The sequence below is a fragment of the Meles meles genome, chromosome 5, assembly GCF_922984935.1.
Source record: "Meles meles chromosome 5, mMelMel3.1 paternal haplotype, whole genome shotgun sequence".
In the NCBI taxonomy this organism is placed as follows: domain Eukaryota; kingdom Metazoa; phylum Chordata; class Mammalia; order Carnivora; family Mustelidae; genus Meles; species Meles meles.
In genome coordinates, this window is record NC_060070.1 from 97,848,228 (window position 1) to 97,860,784 (window position 12,557).

A 12,557-nucleotide genomic window follows, 5' to 3' on the forward strand; every position below is an offset into this window, starting at 1 on the left:
GGGACTGAGCCCCACGTGGGGCTCTGTGCTCAGCGTGGAGCCTCCTTGTCTCTGTACCTCCCCCTATGCCCCTCCACCCCACAGGTGCATGTTCATATGCATTCTCACTCTCTCTCTCTCAAAAATAATATATATATATATATAAAATAAATATACAAACACTTCATTAGTGGTTATTTCCCTGGTAGAGGGATTAAAAGTTATTTTGATTTTATTACTTATACTTGTCTGCATCTCAAATTTCCCAGTATAAAAAAATAAAACACAAATATTTTATTGAATCAAGCCTATTCAAATTTGCTGAATCCATGAGTTGGTACAAAAGTTATTTAATATTCTCACCAACTTTTTAAAAGACACTCAGCTTTGGGTTGCCTGTGTTGTCATTTCTCAATGTTTCAAAAAAAAATTCTTGGTCCTTTAGATGAAGCAACAAGCCCACTAAGTTTTTAAAAAACCACTTATCTTCTGGCCATTAGTCATCTAAATTACTCACTTTGTAAACTAAAGGAATGATGCATTGATCTTTTTTTGTTTGTTTGTTGAGATTAGTACTCCCAAATTCTTAAAGAGAAAGTATATCTTAAACTATTTATTTATGGTACTTCCTAGGCCTTATAGTAGACAATCGATACCTGTTCCATGTATTCCCATTAACCTCAATAATGTGCTCATAAAAGGGAAAGACTGAACATTTATTGACCACGCAATGCAAAATTTGCTGTCTAATGTCATCATCATACTATAGTGGGTATGACTATATTTTACAACTGAAGAAATTGGTTGTTAAACAGTTAATTTACCCATCCCAATGGTAAGTTCTTAAGTAACTTCAGAAATTAGCCTTTCACCAAGCATAATGTCAAAATCAATACACATTGAAAGGAACATAGTTTCAATGGAGAAAAGCAAAATCATTTCGTAGTACACTGGAGGCACTCTTATCCTTATTTTAACAACCCCTGTATTAATACATAACCATACATGTTCATAGTAAAAATCATCAATAATATACACAATTTGTCATACTTTTATATTTCTTCTAGTAAAGATATTTCTAGAATAATTGCTTCAAAGTCATAAACCTGAGAATTATTTATATTATCTCTCAAGATGAAATGTAAAGACGTTTCAAATTGATAAAGTGAGAAAAGAGTAAAATTAACTTGATTCTTTTAATTAAAAAAATCCATAAAATTTTGGAAATTATGGATAAATGTATTACGTATATAATTTTGCCATTGGCAAAACAAAAATGACTGACACAAAGTGTTCACTTTAAAATAAATGAGTTATCACTTACTGTTGGTTCTCAAAGTAGGAATTTGCTTTATCTGTAAAAGAAGGAAAGTGGAGAAGAGGTTAGAGCACAATATATGTTACATCTATTCTGTTTTAGCAATTTCTGTTTGTGCAAGTAAATCTAAGTCAGTAAATTTCTGAAACAGAATTTTTCACACCAGTATATTCAAATTTCATAGCTAGTTGTCTGACATGGCTTTTGACTTTACCTGGCTTCCATATAGCATTTTTTAAAGTTTTTAACAAGACAAACTTTATTGAGATCTAATTTACATACCATAAAATTCAGTCATTTAAAGTAAATGATTCAATAGTTTTTGCATATTATATTGTTATAAACTGCCTTTCTAAGGAAACTAGATTATCTGTTTATTCAATCACTGTATTAAAACACAAGCAAAAGAACAAGCAATAATTTTAGAACATACTATGAAAAGAATTTGAAAATGTGATGTGGCAACAGATTTCATCAATTATATTCAGTTTTATTCTTCACATTTGTTTTTACATTTAACTTAGTCTCAACTACCGATTACTTCTTTTTACAGCACTGGCAGGTTCTTTTTTATCCTTTAGAAAAGCATTTCCAAAGACTGGTACCCATACCACTTTAAAAAAAATCTTTTTATTTAAATTCAATTTAATTAAATATACTGTACTATTAGTTTCAGAGATTGAATTTAGTGATTCATTAGTTGCATATAACACTCAGTCCATCATGTGCCCTCCTTAATGCCCATCACCCAGTCACCCCATTCCCTACTCAACTCTCATTCAGCAACCCTTGATTTGTTTCCTGTAGTTAAGAGTCTCTTACGGTTTTTCTCCCTCTCTGTTTTTATTTATTTTATTTTTCCTCCCCTTCCCTTATGTTCATCTGTTTTTTTTTTTTTCTTAAATTCCAAGTAGGAATGAAATCATATGATATTTGTCTTTCTCTGACTGGCTTATTTTGATTAGTGTAATACCCTCTGGTTCCACCCATGTCATTGCAAATGGCACAATATCATTCTTTTTGATGGCTCAGTAATACTCCTACACACACACACACACACACACACACACACACACACATATATATATATATATATATATATATGTAATTTTCCATACTATGGAGTAATTGTCCATATATCCATGTATGGATACATGGATACAATGGATAAAGAAGATGTGCATATATATGTGCACATGTATGTATATATATATATATATATATATATATATATATGCACACCTTCTTTATCCATTCATCTGTCAATGGACATCTGGGCTCTTTCCATATTTTGGCGGTTGAGGACATTGCTGGTATATATATTGGGGCACACATGCTCCTTCAGATCACTGTGTAACCTTTGGATAAATACCTAGTAGTACAATTGCTGGGTCATAAGGTAGCTCTATTTTTAACTTTTAGAGGAACCTCCATATTGTTTTCCAGAGTGGCTGTACCAGTTTGCATTCCTACCAACAGTGTGAAAGTGTTCCCCTTTCTCTCATCTTCACCAGTATCTGCTGTTTCCTGAGTTGTTTGTGCTAGCCATTCTGACCTATGTGAGGTGGTATCTCTTTTTTTTTTTTTTTAAGATTTTATTTATTTACCCAACAGACAGATCACAAGTAGGCAGAGAGGCAGGCAGAGAGAGAGAGAGGAGGAGGAAGCAGGCTCCCTGCTGAGCAGAGAACCTGATCTGGGGCTTTTTCCCAGGACCCTGGGATCACCACCCCATCCGAAGGCAGAGGCTTTAACCCACTGAGCCACCCAGGCGCCCCAGGTGGTATCTCTTTAACATGAGTTAATATACAACATGATGTCCCTCCCTAACCAGCCCTCTTCTCTTACCAAGCACACGAAAATCTGGATTCTGCTTTTTTGGCTTAGTATTTTTATAATAACTACTGAAGACTGGTTAATCACTGTGAAGATAACCAGGATGCTACCTTATAGCTGAAGGCTCAGCTTTCTTTTACATCGCAGTTACCAACTTTTTATGACTTATTGCTTAAGAGCATAGGCTTTGGAAACCATCAGTTTTGGAAAATCCTGAGCTTCAATGTTCTCTTCTGTAAAATGGGGATTATCATATCAAGAATTTTGCCTTGAAAAAGTGAATGGGATAATATACATAAGGCCCCTAATACAATGCCTGACAAATAATAATATATGTAAGTTATTAATATTTTTATTATGATCCTTTACAATGTGCAGTGGTTTGCTATGTTCATAAGATCTTTCCATGAATGCATGTTGTTTGATTTTAAGCTGCTAATTTTAGAAGTGTTTATAAGACTTGTTTTATTTTTGGGTATAATAGGGAAAAAAATCAGCATAATTTAATCAGAGATTCAAATGTTCAAGGCCCACTTCTACTGGAAATCTTCTGGCTAACTTTAAGAAAATGGATCTAACATCTGGGCTGTTGTATCCTTATTAGCTCATTCACAGACATATAGATTAGCCTGATAATTTTGTATGCCTCAATCATTCAACGGGATTGCATTAGATGACCCACAATTCCATAATTCAGTGCCAAAATCCCACATATTCCTCTCTACCACTCTCCTTTCCCCCACCCTCATTACCCAACCTATAATCATCTTTATTGCATCAGTGAAAACAATGACAAAACCCACATTCATACATAGCTGAAAAGTTTGCAGCCATTTTTTTCCTTGCAACTTACAAATGGAAAAGTACTGTGCACTTTCTTGCAGGTGTTTTAAGACTGAGATGACATATTTCTAAGGTGTCTGTAGGAAGATCATGGTGTTCAGTTTGATAATCCTAGAACAAGGAAAAAGATAATATTTAAAATAAAGATGGGAAGAATAAATAGGTTGTATCAATAACCTCTGTCACAAACTTAAAACACTGTGTTTTTAGTATTACCCCAATATTTTCCTGTATTTATTTGATCTCACCCATTATGACCATAATATACTTCTGAGATCAGATTATGTTTTGATGTCTTGGTATTTCCTTCAAATAACAAAAAGTGAGCTTTTTAAGGAAATTCACTTGACTTTCTTAGATTATCAGCATATTTTCCAGACTCCTAAATCCTTATACACTCTTTTTTAGAAAAAAATTTAAAATAATTTATTTTTCTATTTATTTGAGAAGGAGAAAGGGAGAGAGAGAGAATGAGCACCTAAGTTTAGGTGGAGAACAGAGGGAAAGGGACAGATTCCCAGTACAGAGCGTGGAGTCCACATGGGCTCCATCCCATAACCCTGAGATCATGACCTGAGTGGAATCAAGAATCCCCACTTAAGGAACTGAGCCACCCAGGTGGTCCCCATATATATACACTCTTTAGAAGATAATTTCTATAAGTAGTCACCCACATAGTAAGCATTTACTACATGGACTTGGAATCACACCTATATGTCTTCATGTCTTTTCCTGGAAGCCAGTAGATGACATACAGTCCAGAAGAGTCAACAACTAGAAGTCTAATTATTTGCAATACACAGTTTCTAACAACTGTGGATTCAAACACAAGTAAGAAACTAAAGTTCTTAATTTGACCTCATGAACTCTTCATTTACATGACTTGTCTTCTGCTATGAATCAGAGCATTTCATGTAAATGTAATGATTAATCTTTTAAGACAGAGTTTCAATGGGATAAACATCTATGAGAGGTGCATTGAAAGTCTTTGGTGGAACGGAGATAACCAACAAAACTTAAAGCTGTCCATATGCACTGAATCAGCAGATGCGTCCACCAGAGTGTCAGAAAAGGCCGGGAGGACCACAGCACCCCTCAGCTCACCCATCTTTTTCTATCATTTCACCCCATCTCCCAGGCCCTGGTCATTTCCAATTCTTACCCTGGCTCCAGAGCCCCGATCTTCCCACAGTGGGGACCGGAGCCAGAGACTGGCTGCTGCTCGCTGCTTAGACAGCGAGAGTAAAATACCCATCCAAGCAGGTGTGAGCGACGAGCGACGTCACGCGGCTTTGTGCCTTCAGCGCAGTCGTCAGCTTACTGAATTCTCACGACTGCCCCGTCTCCCTGTGACGCCGCGCTGACAAAATCCTACACAGCTTCCCTTGAGGAAAGGAAATGTCTGCTCGCACCCTTGAACAGGAGGAAGAAGATGGAGATAATACTAGGATTTGAAATGCACAGGGGGTGGTTGAAAAAGGCGTCGTTCTTTTAGAGATTAGAATTCCTGAATTAACACAGGTCAGAATTTAAAGAACAGATTGGTAAAAATCCACAGATGATTAGTTTGCAATACAATACTAATGTAGTCCCCAAAGTACATTCAGGGCTACATAAAGTTGGCATTTTGTAGGTTTGCTCATAAACACCTAGCGTTCTTGCTGCCTCTCTTCCCTTCCAAAACAGTTTTGTGGTTAAGAAATTCAATTAAGAGTAACAAGAGCAGGTCTTAGGAAAATGCCCGGAATTCCTGATCCAAGGCTGGTGGCTTCAAGTTCAGTATGTATATTTGGCACTGGCTAAAGATATATTGCCTATCTTCAGAGAGGGCAGATGAGTAATGGATGCATTTCCTCCTATGCTTAGTTGTTTTCAAGATTTAAAGGAATGAATTAACTCATCATATAGAAGATAGGTTTGGTCAAAGATGACAAACCGAGGATCAATACCCATCTCATATTAACTGACTCTACCCCTGCAAAGAGGCTTGAAATTTTCATTCCCACCTTTGAGACTCACCTATGCACAATTTTTAACCATAACACTGTCTCCTAGTACTGAGTGTCATTTTCCCCTGGCAGTGTTAAAATTCCAAGAAACCAATGCACAAACATTATTTTAGTTCTCTTTTACTGCTATTTCAGTTCAAATACCATTAACTAAAAAAAGAAAGAAAAAATTGGAATTTAGAGGTCATCGTAACCTGCTTTAATCTTATGGTTCCTTTCAATCAAAGTTAACTTCTGACAGTTTGCTTTTCTGAATGTTTACAAAATCCATCCCCGGATCTTTCTCACTGCTATATTCATGTTTTCACTGTATCTTGCTTAAAATATTAATTTAACAGTTCAAATTCTTATATCTACAAAGTTGCTACTCATTTATAAATACAATTGCTTAGTACATTTTTTTTTTTAATTAGTGCAGCACAATCAATTGTCATCCTGTAATACTCTATAATTTACCATATCTTATTTTTCATTCTGGGAGCCACCATACCTATAATTATTACTTGTTTCCATAGATGATGTCAGAATGAGAGCAACTTGAGTGTTGTAGTGATAGATATTGTGAGTAAATATATATTTGAGAAATGGATTATATCTCTTTTGATTATTGCTATATGTCAAAAACCTAGCATGATCCAAACTACTTGGGTAATAATTTATAAATATTTGTTGAGAGAATAAATATTGACTTGGCCTAGATTCATAGGGAACGCAGAGAAAAACACACATCATCTCTTTCCTCTAAGACTTATAGTAATGTAGGAAAAATGCATACATACGAACATTCTCAGGTAGTGTAGTTTAGTGCTAAGTAGTTGGAACAGGGAATATCTACAACAATTGGGAATTCTGAGTTAATAATATCTGGATAAAAATTATCTGAGTTAATATTATCTGGGTAAAAATTCTGAGTTAATATTATCTTGGTAAAAATCTGGGTAAAAATATTATCCGGGTAAAAAATTTCCTTTGAAAAGTGCATATGACTTTATAAGAAAAAAAGTTTTAACACTTGTTTGGAAAGGCAAAACAGACAAATCAATGTATCACAAGGTGTATGTAAGTCAGAATGATAGGCTGTTTAAAATGTTGGGATAATTTTGCATAGAAGTCTAAGGAGATTTGCTTCTTTGTATAACATGGGGAAGTAAATTCACTGATGTTTAGCTAACTGGGAAAATTTATGATCAAATATTATTTTATAAAAACTACCAAATGGAATATTACTTAGCTGTACTAAGAAGTACAAAGGGAAAAAAAAAAAAAAAGAGGGAGGCAAATCAAGAAGAAGACCCTTAACTATAGAGAAAAAACTGATGGTTATCAGAGGGGAGGTGAGTTGGGGGAAGTATGAAACAGGAGATGTGAATGAAGGATTGCACTTGTGATGAGCACTGAGTGTTGTATTGTACGGAAGTCCTGAATCACTATATTTTATACCTGAAGCTAATATGACACTATATATTAACTGACTGGAACTTAAATAAAAACTTAAAGAAAATTCTACCCAGTAACTCTATGCAGGGTGATTTGCAGAGTAGAGAAATTGGTGACAGAAAAAATAAGAACATGGAGGCAATTTCCCATATTAATTTTAGAACAGCAGAAATAGTGCAAAAGTTGGGATGTGAACAGATTAAAAAAACAGTGTTGATGATGAAGTTGGTATGGAGGGCAAATCTCAAACAGAAGACAGCTTGTAGGTTTTGAGTCACTTGAAAGCATATCTCCATCTATTGAAAGGAACAATAAGGGTACTTCTAAATATTCATGTAAAAACCAAAGGTTAGCAATGTGCTGAGCTCAAAGGCACAGTGTTGAAAATGCCTGAGAGCTAAGGGCTAGGGTCTTGCATGATTCTGCAGAGAAATCCACTCTAATTCTTACCTTGTTCCTTTATATGTAAGATGCTCTCCTTCCCCTCCACCCATAAACAAGTGACCCTACTAAACTTGCTTATTAGTTCTTGTAGCTTTTTTAGCAGATTCCTTTAGATTTTCTATAAAAATCATTTTAGAGTTGTAAAGATAGTTTCTCCCTTTCTTTTCCCTTCTTTTAAAAAAAAAATCACTTACTTTATTTTTTTCATCTTGGTCGGTGTACTCTTTAATCCCCATCATCTATTTCACCCATTTTCCCCACCCACCTTTTCCCAGGTACCCATTAGTTTGTTCTCTACATTTAAGAATGTGTTTCTCGGTCTGTCTCTTTTTCCCCTTGCTCATTTGTTTTGTTTTGTTTCTTAAATTCCAAATTTGAGTGAAATCCTGTGTTATTTGTTTTTTACTTATTTTACCAAGTCTTATACTCTCTAGCTCCATCGATGTTGCTGCAAATGGTAAGATTTCATTCTTGTTATGGCTGAATGATATTTCATTGTATATATATGGCACATCTTTTATATCCAATCATCTTCCAGTGGATGCTTGGGCTACTTCCATAGTTTGGCTATAAATAGTTTGGCTAATTTTGCTATCAGCGTAAGGTTGCGTGCATCCCTTTGAATGAGTGTTTTTGTAGTTTTGGGGTAAATACCGAATACTGCAATTACTGAATCCTAGGGTAGCTCCACTTTTAACTTTTTGAGGAACCTCTGCACTGTTTTCCACCGTGGCTGTACCAGTTTGCATTTCCACCAACAGTGCAAGAGGGTCCTTTTCTACCACATTCTTGCCAACAAGTTGTTGTGTCTTGTGTTTTAAAACCATTCTGACAGGAGATGATATCTCATTGTGGTTTTGACTTGCATTTGCCTGATTATGAGTGCCAATGAGCATCCTTTCATGTATCCCTTGGCCATCCTTGTCCTTTTTGGAGAAATGTTTGTTCATGTCTTCTATTCATTTTTAAATGGATTATTTGTTTGGGGTGTTGAGTTGTACCAGTTCTTTAAATATTTAGATACTAACAATACTAACTCTTTATCAGATATGTCATTTGCAAATATCTTTGCTCATCCAGGAGGCTGCGTTTTACTGTTTTGATTGTTTCGTTTGCTGTACAGAAGCTTTTTATTCTGTTGTGTCCCAATAGTTTATTTTTACTTTTATTTCCCTTACCTTGAGACAGATCTAGAAAAATGTTCCTACAGCCACTGTCAGAGACAGTACTTCCTGTGCTCTCTCCTAGGATTTTTATGGTTTCACATCTCGCATTTAGGTCTTTAACTCTTTTGGAGTCTACTTTTGCATATGGTACAAGAAAGTGGTCCAGTTTCTTTCTCTTGCATGTGGCTGCAGTGGATTTTCCTAATACAATTTTCTGAAGAGACTGCCTTTTTCCTATTGTATATTCATTCCTCCTTTGTTGAGGATCAATTGACCATATAATTGTGGATTTATTTCTGGATTTTCTGTTCAGTTCCACTGATCTGTGTGTCTGTTTTTATGCCAGTACCATACTGCTTTCATTACTATTTTCATTACATTCTTTTTTTAAAAGATTTTTTTTATTTTTGTAATAAAAAAAATTTGTAATATAATTTTTGTAATATAACTTGTAATGAATTGTGATGACTCCAGTTTTGCCCTTTTTTTCCCTTTGTTTTCAAGACTGCTTTAGGTATTTGAGGTCTTTTGTGGTTCCATACAAATTTTAGGATTCTCTGCTCTAGTTCTGTGAAAAATGCTATTGGTATTTTGATAGGGATTGCATGCAATCTGTAGATTGCTTTGGGTAGTATAGACATTTGTTCTTCCAACCCATGAGCCTGGGATGTCTTTCCATTTCTTGGCATCATCATGAATTTCTTTCACCAGTGTTTTATGGTTTTCAGAGAACTGGCCTTTCACCTCTCTGGTTTAGTTTATTCCTAGATATTTTCCTGTTTTGGGTGCAATTATAAATGGAATTCTTTTCTTACTTTGACTTTCTGCTGCTTCATTATTACCATATAGGAATGCAACAGATTTCTGGGCATTGATTTTGTATCCTATGAGTTTACTGAATTCATGTGTCAGTGCTAATAGTTCTTTGGTGGAGTCTTTAGGGTTTTCTATATAGAGTATTATCAGAGTTTTACTTCTTCTTTACCAATTTTGATGGCTTTTATTTCCTTATGTTTTCTAACCGCTGTGGCTAGCACTTCTAGGTCTCTGTTGAGTAAATGTGGTGAAAGTGGACATCCTTGTCTTATCCCTGAGCTAAGGAGGAAAGCTCTCACCATTTTCACCAAAGCTCTCACCATATTCAATTCCACCATTGAATATGATGTTGGCTGTGAGTTTTTCACATAAGGCTTTTATTATGTTGAGGTGTGTTCCCTCTAGACCTACTTTGCAGAGACTTTTTAGGATGAATGGATGTTCTTTGTCAAATTATTTTTCTGTGTCTATTGAAATGATTGTATGTTTTTTAACCTTTCTCTTATTCATGTGATGATTCATGTTGATGATTTTGTCAATATTGAACTACCCTTGTATCTTGGTTTTAAATCCTACTTTATCATGGTGTATGGTATTTTAAATGTATTTTTGGATTCAATTTGTTAATATTTTGTTGGGGGATTTTGCATATATATTCATAAGAGATATTGACCTGTAGTTCTCTCTCTTTCTTTCTTCCATCTTTCTTTCTGGTGTCTTTATCTAGTTTTGCAACCAGGGTGATATTAATCTCATAGGATGAATTTAGAAGTTTTCTTTACTCTTCTGTTTTTGTGAATAGTTTAGGAAAAATAGGTATTAACTTTTCTCTGATTGATTGGTAGAATTCCCCTGTGAAGCATTTTGGTCCTGGATTTTTGTTTTTGGGGGGAGTTTTTGCTTACTGATTCAATTTCATTGCTGGTTATTGATCTGTTCAAATTTTCTACTTCTTCTGACTTTAGTTTTGGTAAGTTTTATGTTTCTAGGAACTTAGCCATTCCTCATAGATTGTACAGTTTGTTGGCATAGAGGTTTTCATAATATTTTATTACAGTTATTTGTATTTCCATGATATTGGTTTTTACTTCTACTCTTTCATTAATAGTTTTATCTGTTTGAATCCTCTCTGTGTTTTTGATACACCTGGCTACAGGTTTATCAGTTTTGGATTTTTTCAAAGAAACACCTCCTGGATACCTTGATCTGTTCAATTGTTTTTCTGGATTCTCTATCATTTATTTCTCCTCTAATCTTTTTATTTTCTTTCTTCTACTGGTTTTGGGTTTTTTGTTCTTTTCTACCTCCTTCAGGTGTAAGGTTATGTTGTTTATTTGAAAATTTCTTTGTTTCTTCTTGAGATAGGCCTGTATTCCTATAAATTTCCTTCTTAGGAGCACTTTTGTTTCATCCCAAAGATTTTGGACCATGTGTTTTCATTTGTTTGTTTGTTTCAGTGTACTTTTTGATTTCTTCTTTGATTTCTTGGTTTACCAATTCATTGTTTAGTAGAATGTTATTTAATCTGCATGTGTTTGTGGATTTTCCAGATTTTTTTTTTCTTGTGGTTGATTTCCAGTTTAGTAATGTTGTGGTCAAAAAAAAATATGTTGTGAGTTTGATCTTTTTGAATTTGTTAAGACATGTTTTGGGGGCACCTGGGTGGCTTGGTGGGTTAAGCCTCTACCTTCAGCTTAGGTCATGATCTCAGGGTCCTGGGATCGAGTCCCACATTGGGCTCTCTGCTAAGCAGGGAGCCTGCTTCCTCCTCTTTCTCTCTCTCTCTTCTCTGCCTGCCTCTCTGCCTACTTGTGATCTCTCTGTCAAATAAAAAAAAAAAACTTAAAAGAAAAAAAGACATGTTTTATGGACTAATATGTGATCTATTCTGAGAAATTTTACATCTATACTTGAAAAGAATGTGTATTCTGGTGTTTTAAGATGGAATATTATGAATATATCTCTTAAACCCATCTGGCTTTTTTTTTTGTCATTCAAAGCCACTGTTTCCTGGTTGATTTTCTGTTTGGATGTTCTGTCTATCGATGCAAGTGGGGTGTTATCATTCCCTACTATTATTGTACTACTACCAACTCGTTCCTTTATGTTTGTTATTAACTATTTTATGAATGTGGGTCTTCTATGTTTGCTGCATAAATATTTACAATTGTTATATCCTTTTTTGGATTTTCCTTTTTATTATTATATAGTGTCCTTTATTTTTTGTTATACTCTTTGTTTAAAAGTCTGTTTTGGGGGTATCTGGGGACTCAGTCAGTAAGCATCTGCCTTTGGCTCAGGTCATGATCCCAGAGTCCTGGGATTGAGCTCTGCATCAGGCTTCCTGATTGGCAGGGCAGCTGCTTCTCCCTCTCCCACTTCCCCTGCTTGTGTTCCCTCTCTCACTGTGTCTCTCTCTGTCAAACAAGTAAATAATAAAATCTTTAAAAAATAAATTTAAAATGGGGGGAGGAGTCAAGATGGCAGAGAAGTAGCATGCTGAGATGACATCAGGAAGCAGGAGATCAGCTAGATAGCTTATCAAACCATTGCAAACACCTACAAATCCAACAGGAGATTGAAGAGAAGAAGAGCAACAATTCTAGAAACAGAAAATCGACCACTTTCTGAAAGGTAGGGCCAGTGGAGAAATGAATCCAAAGAGACAGGAAGATAGACCACGGTGGGAGGGGCCAGCTCCCGGCAAGC